This window comes from Mustela lutreola, chromosome 10 (assembly GCF_030435805.1).
Source record: "Mustela lutreola isolate mMusLut2 chromosome 10, mMusLut2.pri, whole genome shotgun sequence".
In the NCBI taxonomy this organism is placed as follows: Eukaryota; Metazoa; Chordata; class Mammalia; order Carnivora; family Mustelidae; genus Mustela; species Mustela lutreola.
Genome location: NC_081299.1, coordinates 71,360,386 through 71,371,104, shown reverse-complemented (window position 1 = coordinate 71,371,104; position 10,719 = coordinate 71,360,386). Strand labels below are relative to the sequence as shown.

Genomic DNA, 10,719 nt, shown 5'->3' with positions numbered 1-10,719 from the left:
CAGCTTAGTTAATAATTTCTTCTGTGATTTTTTTTCCCTTGCTCTGAAGTTTAAAAAAGTTCATCACAGGGACACCTGGGTGGCTCAATTAAGCATCTGCCTTCAGCTCAGATCATGATTCCAGGGTCCTGGGATCAAGTCCCACATCAGGCTCCTTGCTTGGTAGGGAACCTGCTTCTCACTCTGCCTGATGCTCCCCCTACTTGTTCTCTCTCTCTGACAAATAAATAAATAAAATATTTTTTTTTAAAAAAGTTCATCACAAATTTTATTTTTATTTTTTACAAGCTTTAAATCAAATATATATTAATCTTTGCTTCTGCTTGTTTTATGGTTCCTTCTCCTTTTTAACAAACTAACACTTTCATGCATATGAGTTGCTCTTATAAGTGTCTAACCTTATTTCTCCGCAAAGGTCAATGAATTAGAGCAGGGCAAATGACTGAATAGGCCTTCCCTTCCCTACTGATTCAGGATGTCAGCTTCTTCTATACTTACTATGATTTGTATATGGGATGGATAGGTATTCTGGTCTAATATTTTGTCTTTCTAGCTTCGTACCAGTGTCATATTGTTTTAATTATTAATTAAATTCACCATCTAATCTAAATCAACCAAACCAGGCTGCTTTTGCAAGTGAATTATGCCTGCATGACAGGCTCAAATCTGAGTCCAGGGGCACCTACTCGTGATGCTTTTATAATGTATTTTCATTTTTGCTACAGCAAGATTCTCATCATGACTTTTGTTTTCAAAATTGGTTAGTCTTATCTAAAGCATAAAAATATGTGGAAATTAAGAAATGATAAGATGTGTATCTAAGAAGAAATTTTGAATGACTTACATCATATGAGACAGTTTGCTCAATTTAAATGAGTTTGAGTTGGATTTTTGATTTTTTGGTATTTGTTGAATATTTCTGTGACTTTGCTCCTTTCCACTTAGAGTTACATGCAGTTGAGAGGTACTCTATGGGGCCATCATCTTGCTTATGCCATCTCTCTTTTCCTTTGGGTTCTATAGAGTTACCCTTTTGCCTCAGTCTATCCTCAGCATCTTCTAGCTAACTGTTATTTCAGATACCACTTACATCTCTTGTGCCCTTCCACTTTCTCTCACTATTCATCTGCTGTAGGCATCTTCATTGCCAATTAGTACAGAGGAGCAAAATTTTAACAGTTTCAGCTCAGACTTCCCAAAGTTGAGAATGATAAGTCTATGAATTTCTGCTCATGCCATCAGAGGTCCAAAACAAGTAGGGAGCAGAGGAACATGAGTCTCTTACCATAAATCCTGAGAGGGAGAGATGACATGCCTGAGTCCTGTGTTGCCGCTCACTATAGTAGGTGTCAGGCTGAGTTTTAGTTTTATCTGTTTACATATTTATTGTGCAGCAGTTATTCTTTGCTAAGTAGATGTTGGTAGACAAAAGTTCTCCAAGGCTAAAATTGCTCCTTCAGCCATCACAATTCCTTTCATCAAGCGCTGTGGAATGTCCCTTTCTTGCCCTTATAGAAACAATGTTGTAAATTTTTGTATCTCCAGGAACACAAAACATAACACTCAGGACATAGGAACCTCATCAGCAAATGTTGAAAAAGTTTTGGATGAGTTTCCAACCAATGATCTCTAAAGCTAAGTATACCCTCAACCATGGCATTTGTCATTTTCCACGGCAACTTCAGTTTTACTAATAAAAACATTTTGGTAGAGAAGTGAGACACCACAGAACCTATAAGGACTTAAGGAAGGTTCTGGTGGATACTCCCAACAGAAGCTTCTTTTCAAACATGAGAATTTGGGGCCACATCTTTCTTTTTACTTGTGCTTTGCCTCTTGTCCCTTTTGTCCTTTCCTGCGCATAAGTCTATAAGCTGGGTATTCTCCCTGCCTCTTCCCCTCGCTTTTCTTTTCTGGTTAACTTTCTTGCCTTTCCCTCACTTCTGACCCACATTAGTTAAAAAAAATCGTCTAGCTGGAATGTCTGTTTCCTTTCGCAACCCAGTTCACCATATTCCCTTCACCTTTCTCCTTTGTTTAGGACTCCTATATTAATGGTAATCACATTTGGCTTTCCAGAATCCCTGTTCTCTTTTGCAATGCTCAAGTTCAGGAAGTTCCCAAGTTACAACACAATAATGTTTCCCCAGTGCCTTTGCTAGTAAGTTGTTTGGAACCTGGAAAAATTTTCCAGCAAAAGAAGGCTTCAACCGGTGTTTACAGTTGCTCGTTTATAGTTACAACAACTTATTCAACATACTACACGTTAGCAGTGTCTGAGTGCTGGTGGTTGCGAATTTTTGTGTTCGCCCGGTTGCCCTTTCAGCACTGTAGCTGTTGGAGTTGAGCTGTTCACTCCCCTCACCTTGTTCTCATATATCATCTGCCACGTTTTTCCTTGTCCCAGTAAACAGGATCTTTCTTTAGCACTAGCTCTGCAAGTTGTAGCCCTCCTATACCATTCATCTGTAGGACACTACAGGAATTTTCTGAACACCCAGGTGAAGCAATGAAAATTGCCACATGTCACTCAAGATTTATCCATATCCCTGTGAAAGCTGGAGGTGTAGCAGGATGTCATGCTCTCTGGGATGAGGTCCATCACGTAAGAAATAAAACATTAAAATATTATCTTCAGAGAAAGTTCCATTTCTTGGATGGTAAGGGGCAATTTACCATACAGTCCATGTCCTGGCATATGGTTCCTAGTTGACAGGAGGTCCTATTATCAACATTGAATGGACAAGGAATGAACGAATGGCCAAGGGCTACAGCCAGACCTCTGGGCACAGGCTCTTGGCCTTTCCTGAGGTTTTGAAGTGTGAGTAAGAAGGATCTCACTTCACAGTATTTTTCTCTGTGAAGTTATCAGGAAGTCCCAGCCTTTAGCATGTCTGCGACTTCATTTTGCTTTGCAAAGTTCAGAGAGAACAAAGTCTTGAGAACAGACATTGTTTCCCTTTGCATCTTTCTTTACCAAAGGTGGGTCAACGCAGTCTATTTCAGCTCTGAAAAACAAAGTATCCGGAACTATTTACCCCAGGAGGTAAATTGTAAATTTTTTTGGTTTTGTTTTTGTTTTTTAATATCTTGTTTCAACAAAAAGATGCCCAGGAAAGGCTCCAGGTCAGAAGCACGTGAATATGCTTGCCCTCTGGGGGCTGCCTGCACCCTGGGATAGCTTTAGGGTTCAAGTTTTAGAGCAAGCATTCAGCCTGGCAGTGAGCCTGCCTCCCCTGGGGGGTTGGGCCACACTTAGCCGCAGTCCCTTCACATCTCTCCCAGGAAGAGTGAGCAGAGAGGGACAGCGCTTTAATACCGCGCTCCAAGGTATGGCTCTGTGAGCCCCGTGGCTGCTCACGGTCCTTTAGTGGGTGCCATGTCCTGCTTCGGGCCTGCCACCCTCGTGGGGACCAGTTCCAGGCAGGTCAGCACCCACAGGAGCGCCCGGGCGCACAGATCCGTGCCTCGCCGGTGGGGGGCGCTCTCCCGTGGGAACGCTCGGACGTCTGGGGCAGGGCGGGGCAGGGCGGGGACGCGCCCCCTCGGCACCACCCCTCGCTCCGCCAAACTTTCCTTGGGCTCCGGGCGTGTCACAAGCCGCTGGATAGGAGGCGCGCCGCCGCCCGCCCGCCTTGTCCTCCACTGCCCCGTGCGCCCGGCCAGAGCCCGGCCTCCGGTCGCCTCATCGCGCTCGGCCCCGAGGGCATGCGGCAGCCGCAGGGGCCCCCGCTCCCGGGCTCGGTGGCGGGCGAGCGTGAGCGGTGAGTGCGGGCACCGGGCGCTGGGAGGGTTCCCGGAGCCCGGGCGGGCCGGGGCGCGCTTGGGGAGAGGCTGGGGCGCACCTCCGCCGGGCGGGAGCCGCGGCTCTCCAGGGTTGCCTGGCGGCCCGGCGGACGCCAAACCCACTCGGAGCACCTGGGACGAGACTCTCTGGGGGGCGCATGTTGCCCTCCCCCCACTGTTTTCCTTGGCGCGAGAAGCCACCGGGATGCCAGATCGGCGCTGCCCCGCGCGTGCTGTGTGGTGGGCCGGGCGCCGGGAGCGCGGCGCAGGCTCCCTCCGCTTTCGCCCAGGTGCTTCTTTTCCGAGCTCGGCTTTAACACCCGTCGACGGTTAACTGAGATTCTCCCGCGGAGCCCAGGGATGTCACATTTTTCAGCCTCCATTTACGCCCGGTACGATGGTGTGTCCGGAGAAAAGCTGGATGTGTGCAAGGCATAAAGATTCCGGAAATAGAGATTATTAACCAACTGGTAACACTGTGGGGGGTGGTGCTTTGTGAGTGAGCGAAGGTGCCCGCGATCCCCCTCACCAGCGACAGACAAAAGTGCTTTGTTCTGTAGCATTGTTACTTTATTGCATTCCCGCAGCAAGTTGCGACGACCCAAAATTGCTTAGAAGTTTCTCAACTTGTAATTTGAGTAGTGACGGTGAATATTGGAAACAATTTAGTCTTATTAAGGTAATCATTACAACGGCCCTCAAAAGCGATTTTTAACCGAGTAATTTCCACGAAATGTGTCTCTGTAATTTGTTACTGTCTTTGCAACGCATTTCTCCCTTCTCACGCCTTTGCTGCCCAGAGTATTACCTGGTCTTGGAATGTTACTTTAGAAGTTCAGGTCCTCTTAGCTTTTCAAGGTTTAAGTCGGAGAATAAACTAATGGCAGTTACAGACAGATAATCCCTTCTTTACCAATAGGTTATACGCCCATACACTGTCTGACATTTCATCAGTGCATGGACTTTTCTGTTGCTAAGGAGAGTGGTTGAAGTTCCTAGTGAAGAATCCCTAGTTGCTAACCCTGCTTCCCCTAAGACATTTGTGTGGTCTGAGCCCAGTAAATAGAATTTTCCTTTTTTTTTCCCCCCAATTGGAAGTCATAGTTAGAAACACACAACCTTGGTTCTGTTAACCTCATGCTTGTCTAAACAAACTAGACCATTCTAAAAAAAGCGGCAAACAAATCCTGCCAGCAGGGTTGATGTACTTGAGATAAGCTTCTAGAGTTGTCTCCTGTGCCTTGAGACTGTATGGACCTAGATCATGTACTAGACATGTCCAATCTGGACATTTAACCATCTGAACAGAACTGATCCTGATTGTCACTACCATGTGACTAGGAAAGCAGATCATTTGGGCACATTCTTCATATTTTTTTTATCATTAGCATTCCAAATTTCTGGCTTTGATTTAACTATAAATGACATGTCGTCTTCCCTAAATCTGACAAATGTGTAAACTGATACCAGCCTCTTTATATTAAATCAGATCTATTTTAGGTATCTGGTGGTTTTATAGGAGGTTTGATAGAACAGATCTGCGTATGTTTCCTATCAATGAAGACTGAAATGAAAACAGTTAAGACATGTGATTGCTTTTTTGGGGTACGTTCCTCAGAACCTATTTGAGAGTCTACACATGCTCATGCTTTCTCTCATCTTTCCAAAACACACACACTTAGGGGGACAGATGCACACACAGCATTGTAGCCAGGCAGCAACCAAGACACACCCTCTCCAAGTCATATATACAGACCCACGGTGGGCTGCTTCTCCCTCAAGTTCTCCGTCTTTTTGATGCGGGGCAGAAATGCACCATAATTTAAGGCCAGCGTCTTATTTCTTTGGGCTGGGGCAAGGGGAATCCTTGTAACTCAAATGGGAATTACTATAACTCAAATTACCTATTAGCCATCCCCCTTGGAGGATACATTAGTTCAGAATGCTTTCTTGTCTGTGATTAGACCCAACAGAGTGGTTAAGCCTGATTGCAAGCTTCTAAATGGCAGAGCCCAGGCCCAGGGCATTATTAATGCAGTATAAGGAAAAGAGCAGGGCTTCACAGTCAGGCCAGCCTTTGTTCCAGGCCAGGCTTTGTGACCTTGCTTCATTTCTCTAAGCCTTAATTTCCTTGTCTGTAAAAATGAAGCTTATATCCACCTCCCAAGATTAGAAAAGAAAGCACTTAGCAGAGTCTCTGATATACATACAGGAAGTACTCCTTAAATGCTGGTTGCCATCTTTTCCTCCAAGATAAACTTTAAAATATTGGTATTTCTGTAAACATGGGTGCAAATGTACGTTGTTCTGGCAAGAGTGCAAATGTAGATCCCCACGGCGTAGGTGAGGCGACTTAGAGGTGTTGCCGTACTTGGCTTGCTTGCTCTCCTCAGTTTCCTGGCCCTTTTGCTCTTCCCTCCATCGTTCCTCCTGCAAGGACTGAGCCACCTCCTCTTTGGCCTTGCTGCTCCTTTGTTGCTCACCCTGGATTCTGCATGGCCGTGGAGGAGTCCCCCCGGGACTTAGTCCCACCGTGGATGAGGAAGGTGGAGGTGAGAGGGGTGTGGCCCTGTCCGCAGAAGCCCCGAGACTTTGTGCTTTTAGAATGCTGAATTAGAGAGGCCCTTGGAGCACAGCAGTCTGGGTTCTAGCCCCAGCCCTGCCTTTGTGAATTCTTGTGACCTTGAATAAACCACGTGTTGTCCTTGAATCCGTTTTCCCATTTATACAGCAGGGATAGTAATTCCTTTTCTGCCTACATGCGTGTGTGGTGGGTTCCATGAAATCATCTATGTGAAAGAGCTTTGCACCCAGAGAGGACTACATAAACATTGTGGGACACCCCAGGCAGGCTGCGTGGGGGTGGTCGGATGTCCGTGTGGGTGTTGGGTGGGCTCAACTGCTGTCCCTCCACACCTCTCTCTCCTGCCCTCTCATGTTGAAGCAGACTTCAGGGAGGAAATCCTGCCAGAGGTTGCAAAACTGCCCTATGGGGAATGCACAAGGAACAGAAGTTTCAGGATTGAGATGGCCTAACCGTGTGTGATCGGAGGCACAGGGCAGAGTTCTGAAGAGACTATAATTCCCTTTAGAATCACCTGTACTGTTTGCTCATCTCAGTGCTTAGTGGACAAAAACACAGAGCTGGCTCACCAGCCAGTGAGTCAGAAGAGCGTGGTTGTGCAGTTGCTGGACATTGGACAGGACTGCCTGATGCCACCCTCCCTGGCCTGTGCCTTCTTGCTAACTTGGGTCTTTAAGATCCACCCTGCAAAGCACTAAACCAAAACGGTGCATTTCCCTGCTGTAAACAATTAAGCTAATTACTTAATTTGAGTCTGAAAGATGTGTTGCTCTCCTGGTGAGCCAGGAGAGTAGTACCCAGTGAGAGGAAGGTTTTGGTTTCCCGGGTGGCACCTATCTCTCTTTGTTCCCCAGGCTGATGTCCTTCTCCTTATCCCTCATCCGTCTTTATCTGCTGACCCTTCCTGTGTGGTACCTGACACCTGTCCTCCAGTCCTGTCTGCCTCTTGCCATGAACTCCTCCTTTGCCTTGACCCCTGACATCACCAGCTCCCACAGACCTTGCCTCCCCTCCTCAGATGTGAATCATTCATACATCTTAGGCTGGGCCAGACTGGGTGTCACTCTGAAAACAACCTGCCCTGTACAGCCTGCTTCAGCCCTTCCTAAAGATGTTAGTCAGCCCCCTACTTACTCATCTGTTAGCCTGGTGGCTATATTGTTCTCTGGGACATGAGGCTGGAGGTGCTGCTAGCTCTGGCCTTACCTTCGCCCCATGCAGATTCTGTGGTCTTTTCAGGGATGGCTTGGCAGGTGGCAGGGCTGGGTTGGAGGGCAGTTAAGCCCCTCCATAAACACCACCAATTTATCCAAAGGCCCTCTGAACAAATATGCTGTCTGAACGAAAGCAGTGGGCTTGCTTTGTAAATAAAGCTTTAAGGCTGCCCTGGTCTCCCCTCACAGATAGGTGGCCCCAAAACCCTTCCTCTACAGAAAGGGGTGCCTGGGTAGCTCAGTCAGTTAAACATCTGTCTTTGGCTCAAGTCATGATCCTGGGATCGAGTCCTGCATCAGGCTCCCTGCTCAGTACGGAGTCTGCTACTTCCTCTTACTCTGCCCCTCCTCCCCGCTTGTGCTATCTCAAATAAATACATAAAAATCTTTAAAGGACAAAAAAAGAAATTCTGGAGCCGCCCCCAGATAGAGTCAGACCTTATAAGTCAAAGGTGGGCAGTGGAGTCGGTCAGAGGCATTTTTTTCCCCAAAGAGAGCTAAAGAAATCCAAAGTTAAGCTCTTGGGGGTAACTAGTTGTTGAAGACCAAAACAAGAGTTCAGATAGAGAACTCACTGACTCATTTGCCTCCTGCCCTGGTTGATTTTTTTTTTTTTTTAAAGATTTTTATTTATTTGACAGAGATCACAAGTAGGCAGAGAGGCAGGCAGAGAGAGAGAGAGGAGGAAGCAGGCTCCCTGCTGAGCAGAGAGCCGGACACGGGACTCGATCCCAGGACCCTGAGATCATGACCTGAGCCAAAGGCAGTGGCTTAACCCACTGAGCCACCCAGGCGCCCCCCCTGGTTGATTTTTTAATAGGTTAGTCCTTTGAATGGGGGCCTTTTCCCTAGACTAAACTGGAAATACGTATGACCTTTTTCTATATCCCCATTGCATTTGCATTTGCATTCGTCAGGGTTTTCCAAAGAAACAGAACCGATAGGCTATATATAGAGAGAGATGTGTGAAGATGCTTATTAAAGGAGTTGGCTCATAGGGTCATGGAGGCTGGGAAGCCCCTTAATGTGCCGTCTGTAAGCTGGAGAACCAGGAAAGCGGGTCATGTCATTCAGTCTGTCTGAAGGTCTGAGAACCGGAAGCACTGATGTCCAAGGACAGGACGTGTGTCTCCCAGTTCAAGCGACAGGGCAAATTCGACCTTCTTCCTCTTTTTTGCTCTACTCAGGTTCTCAGTAGAAGATGCACCCACTCACATGGGTGAGGGCGATCTTCTTTAGTTAGTTCACCAGTTCAAGTGCTAATTGCTTCTGGAACACCCTCAGGGACACACCCAGAGAATATTTTACCAGCTACCTGTGCACCCCTTAACCCGGTTATGTTGACACACAAAATTGGTCATTGTGCCACCAAATCATGAAGTTGACCATGGCAACTCTCTACCATCCAGTCTACAGAACCCCTTCCTAATTCATCAGTCATTCCCCCAATGCCCCAGTGTCTCTTTTCTTGCTTTTTCTAGGATCCGAGTTAGTTCCTCTGACTTACTCTGTTCCTAGGGTCCTTGCAGCTGTTCCTGGGTCTCACACTCTATAGGTGGATTCCCCATCTGGGTCTGGCAGGTGTTTCTTCAGAGCCAGACTCAGGTGCTTTGTCTTTGGTGGTCTCCTGCTCTTCTGGACACAGCACATTAGAAGGGGCTCCGTGTCAGACTGTCCTACCACAGGTGCCTTGAGCACCTGGGTATGTTGGTGTCGTCCAGATTCCCTCCCCTTAAATCCCCTTAAATCCGCCATTTTCCCCTTTGAAATTTCCTGGTGTTTGTGGGGAAGTACTCTGAGGTTATATGAATAGCCTGTTCCTCCTTAAACCTCCGCCTGCCACCTTTACCATTCCTTGGAGGACTTCTGCCTGAATTACCCACCTCTCTGAAGGTTGCTACCTGATGCTTCTTTATTTCCATCACTTCATAGTCAGTGTTCACTCATTAGCATTATACTCTGAGGAAGAACTTTCTCCCTCGTGTATTTATTCATTTCTTTCGCATGTATTCATGGATTCCTTCTGTATTCGAAATGTTGACATCTGTTACCGTTATTATTTATTCTGATGCTCAGTTTGTCCTCATTTGGCCAGCGGAAGTCCCTCTAAGCTGGCTCCTGTGTCCTTTTGATATTTCCATTATTCGTCGAACATTTAAAATGTCTTTTTTTTGTTCTATTTTAATTACTTATTTGAGAGAGAGGGAAAACGAGAGAGAGAGAGAGAGAGAGCGCACAAGAAGGGGGAGGGGCAGGCAGAGGGAGAAGCAGGCTCACCACTGAGCAGGGAGCCCAATGCCATGCTGGGGCTCAACCCTAGGCCCCTGAGATCATGACTTGAGCTGAAGGCAGACACTTAACCACTGAACCACCCAGGTGCTTCTCACTGAGCATTTAAAAATTTTCTGGCACCACAAGATATTCCAGGCTTCTGTTCTACATTCCCTGACCTAGTCAGTGTCCCTTCTAGTAAAGAATGATATTATAAAGATATGGAAGGTTGATGTGCCCATTGTTTCTGGAGTGTCATTGCTTTAGACCTTTCAGGGGACAGAGGTAGGAAATACACGTATATATGTATATGCACGTGAACGTTTATAAATCTTTCCACAGAAGGCTATGTATTATGAAATCATGAATTCATAACAAATGCCTCCAACTCCAGCCCAATGCCCAGAAATCTTTCTATTCTCACCCCTTTATATCTTCGTACATACCTTCTCTGGCAGTAGGAAGCTTGTAGCCCATTATTCTTAATCTTTTTACTTTTATTTTACCTTTTTTCCCCTGTTCTATTCACGCTAGCCTGTCTCGAAACCAGAGGCCATCTGGCCTCCCCTGTACCTGGTTCGGTCAAGCTGCCTCTTCTTCTCAGCTGCCCGGCCTGCCCCCCCCCCCCATCCCCGCCCTGCCCCGACCTGCCCCAGGGCCTCGGGCCTCTCTGCGCCTTTGTGAGAGGCCCTGCGCTCTCCTTGGCTCTCCAGCCACAGCCCAGGCTTTCATGCCTCTCCCACTCTGCCTCCCATCACACCTCCTTCTCATCCGCGAGCTGACCCTGGGGAAGGAAGAGAAGGGAAGGCAGAGGAAGAGGGGAAGATGGGAATGGAAAGAAAGCAAAGATAGAAATAGTATATA

At 47.0% G+C, this 10,719-nt stretch overlaps 1 protein-coding gene across 2 annotated transcripts in view; it reads left to right on the top strand.

Moving 5' to 3' along the window:
* The first annotated feature begins 3,555 nt into the window (after positions 1-3,555).
* The window catches only part of LPAR3 (lysophosphatidic acid receptor 3), an 80,604-nt gene continuing 73,440 nt past the window's right edge, over positions 3,556-10,719 (top strand). The window contains exon 1 of one of the 2 annotated variants that reach the window (XM_059136959.1): positions 3,556-3,764. The gene's annotated coding sequence lies outside the window, so the exon portion shown is untranslated. Of the gene's footprint in view, positions 3,765-3,786; positions 4,179-10,719 lie in introns of those variants that run through there. The other variant, XM_059136960.1, reaches the window with a different exon arrangement.